The sequence below is a fragment of the Eurytemora carolleeae genome, unplaced genomic scaffold (assembly GCF_000591075.1).
Source record: "Eurytemora carolleeae unplaced genomic scaffold, Eaff_2.0 scaffold2835, whole genome shotgun sequence".
In the NCBI taxonomy this organism is placed as follows: Eukaryota; Metazoa; Arthropoda; class Copepoda; order Calanoida; family Temoridae; genus Eurytemora; species Eurytemora carolleeae.
The window spans coordinates 522-3820 of record NW_019398722.1 but is presented as its reverse complement, the minus strand read 5'-3'; the positions used below and the strand labels follow the sequence as shown (position 1 = coordinate 3820).

Sequence of the window (3299 nt, the reverse complement as noted above, 5' to 3'; positions counted from 1 at the left end):
AGATATTGTCGGTTTTCTTGAGTTAGTGTTTAATTATGAAAATTCCTATATGTTTTTGTAGAGGAACCTCAATAGAAAAAAATCAGTATTTCAAATTTTCACATAATTCTTGATGAGACAAAGCTTTTTAGGGTACCATTGTGAATTGGGCAACGCCATCTTGGAATATATAAGTTAAGCTACAAGTACAATGATCAAATACAAATCGATAATATAATCTTTTTACGTAGAAGTTAATTCTGACTGGGACGTACGAGAGCTTTAGAACACCTCTGCGCGCGAAATATTTGTTGTGCATTCCTAGAACGCCATGACCCCTTCCCCCTAAAACACCCAATCAATTTAAAAAACAATCTTGATTAGTTTTTGTTATCTATATTAAGGAATCCTATAAATCTTTTATATATGAAAAGATTAAACCACACCTTTATATGATTAAACCTTTATATGCCCAGTTTTTCTCCCTCCCAGTTCTTAAAAAATCCTCCAGGTATGTTTTGGTTAGGAGTACCAAACAATTTTTAGCGTTTTAATTTGTGAATTTGTGGGTAAAATGAAATAAAAAGGATTAAAAACTTGCCTTTTGAAATCAAATTATAATAACCCCTTGAAGAAAAAAATTTTAATTNAAGTTATAACTTTAAAACGTAAACTGAGCATGAGAAACAATAATTGTGCAGTGTAAACAGACCCCATTTTACTACATTAATGATTTAATAAGTTTCTAGTAAAACTATTTGCTTTGTAACAACATCAAATACACTTAATTATTTATATAATGTCGTCTTCCTATTCCATTTTTTCTAGTTATCACTGTATATAAACTGTATATTCTGAAGATGTAAACATTATTTTCGCATTTCTCGCTTATTGAATTATGAGCAATATTCCAATAATGTAAAGTAGCTTCTAACTGTTTCTCATTTGCTTTAAAGCAATACATAAATCACTATGGACTCAAAGATTTTTCGTGGTACAAATTATTTTTTTGAAATGTTGTAAACTAAAATTAAAAATGGCTGACTGAGACTTTGGAAAAACATGTTTAGAATTAGCTTATTTAAATAAATAAAAAAAAATATTGATTTCCATTAGCAAAATTTTTATGAAAATTAGATTCCGGAATAAGGTTTGACTATTTCATATGACATGTACTGTAGGATGTTGATATATGTACTGTAGGATGTAGATATCTGTACTGTAGAATGTAGATATCTAACCTGTTATGAAATAATTTTACCTCTTTAAGAATAAAATACTGTGAAACTCCATCTTCTGTTTGTATTATGTTAAAATAATCTCTAAACATTTATTCATTAAATCATTTATACATTTATTCATTTATTCATTTATACATTTATTCATGTATTCATTTATTCATTTATTCATTTATTCAATTATTCAGTTATTGATTTATTTATTTAAATAGTTATTCATTTATTTATTTATTTATTCATTTTTTCATTTATTCATTTATTCATTTGATATTATTTATATTGCTACCTGTCTGTTTGTGAGATAGAGTTAGAACGAGGAATTATCCAGGAATCCTGGGAAAGTAAAAATCAAAGATTTATAGTTTATTACATTAGTGATAATTAGTTATTGGGACAACAAGAACCAATATATACAAAGAAGTAATCTTGTCTCTCATTTATATGTTTGATCATAATTCTGGAACACTTTTAACGATTTGCCTCAAATTTTGATTGGTTATAGAACCACGGAAATGTACTTAACGTGGTATTGAATTCCAAGTTAGATGGTTTGATTATTTTAGTGGAAAATTAGTTTCGAGGTAAGGCTAGGCTCAAAATCTTGTAGAAATTCAAATCTAATCTAGTAATGATTTATTTTTCCGCTAAAAATTTAATAGGTTGAGCATAAAAATTACAAATATGTGTTCAACTGATTGCAAACGTAAGGAAAACAGTTATAGCAGAAATGTTTTAGGATGATTTCCTGGAAGTTAAAAAAATGAACATTGTGCTTAGTGTATGCAAATATTTATATTAACCTAACACAAATTCTTAAAATGCTTCAACATTGAGTTTCTGCTGTGTGTGTGTGTCCTAAAAATTCACTCTGAATAAAATTTGAATGTTGATAAATAGACGAAAGAGAACCAATATTGAAAACTAAAAATATAAAGAAAGAACAAGAAAGAAAACTGTGGAGTATAAAGAATATAACAAGTGTATTTGATGTTGTTTGATAAATTTATAGCATAGATATACAAGAATAAATTAGTAAAAAATATGCTCTACAGATTGACCCCGAGAAGTAAAGCGTATTCAATGACCTTTTCAAATGACGAGTTCATGATGTGCAATACAATTTTCAGCTTTACAGTCTGCATTAGCGATCTATATTCTTGTTTATCTATGATATATAGTTTTACTAGTAATTATTAATCTGCATTAGCGATCTATATTTCTATGATATATAGTTTTACTAGTAATTATTAATCTGCATTAGCGATCTATATTATTGTATATCTATGATATATAGTTTTACTAGTAATTATTAATCTGCATTAGCGATCTATATTCTTGTTTATCTATGATATATAGTTTTACAAGTAATTGTTAATCTGCATTAGCGATCTATATTCTTGTTTATCTATGATATATAGTTTTACAAGTAATTGTTAATCTGCATTAGCGATCTATATTCTTGTTTATCTATGATATATAGTTTTACAAGTAATTATTAAGTTCCTTATTAAGTGAAATGGGTTTGTTCACACTGCACAATTGCTGTGTCTCATGTTCATATTGTACTATTTAAAGACATAAATTGAGTCTAAAGGTCGTCTTTTTATTCCAGAGTTTATGGTTCTCACTGTACATTGATTTTATAAAAGAATTTTGTTAGAAGAAACCTTTGTATTACTGGAACTTATGAGTGCGGGGGAAAGGACCATTAGGAATAGTAAAGAGAAACTTAAAGCCATTTTTTACATAGAATCTGAAATTAAATATTATATTATATTTGTATTTATGCATACCAAATAATCAGCTATAAAGATATAAGCAATTAAGAGATCTCGACATTCTGGCTTTCAAAAACTTTTTTAGAACAAGAGTTAGGATAGATATTTGTTTATTTTAAATGAGATGAAATGTCCCTTTTATACTTTTGGTTTTGGTAAGGTTTGTGAATCCGAGTATCTAATATTTGTACAGTCACATCACAGAGAAATATTGTCAAACATTAAAGGGATTGTAAGCATAATTTCAAGTGACCCTCCGTGAAAAGATGGCAATGCCCGATTTACGACAGTGCCCTTAAACGCT

General features: G+C 27.6%; 1 long non-coding RNA gene across 1 annotated transcript; it reads right to left on the bottom strand.

Annotated features, from left to right (window-relative positions):
* Positions 1-1222: 1222 nt before the first annotated feature.
* On the bottom strand, positions 1223-2966 carry LOC111717606 (uncharacterized). The gene is made up of 3 exons (XR_002768836.1): positions 2885-2966; positions 1504-1550; positions 1223-1301 (listed from the first exon to the last, which is right to left on the bottom strand). It is a non-coding gene; the product is annotated as an uncharacterized LOC111717606 (long non-coding RNA).
* Between the last annotated feature and the right edge of the window lie 333 nt (positions 2967-3299).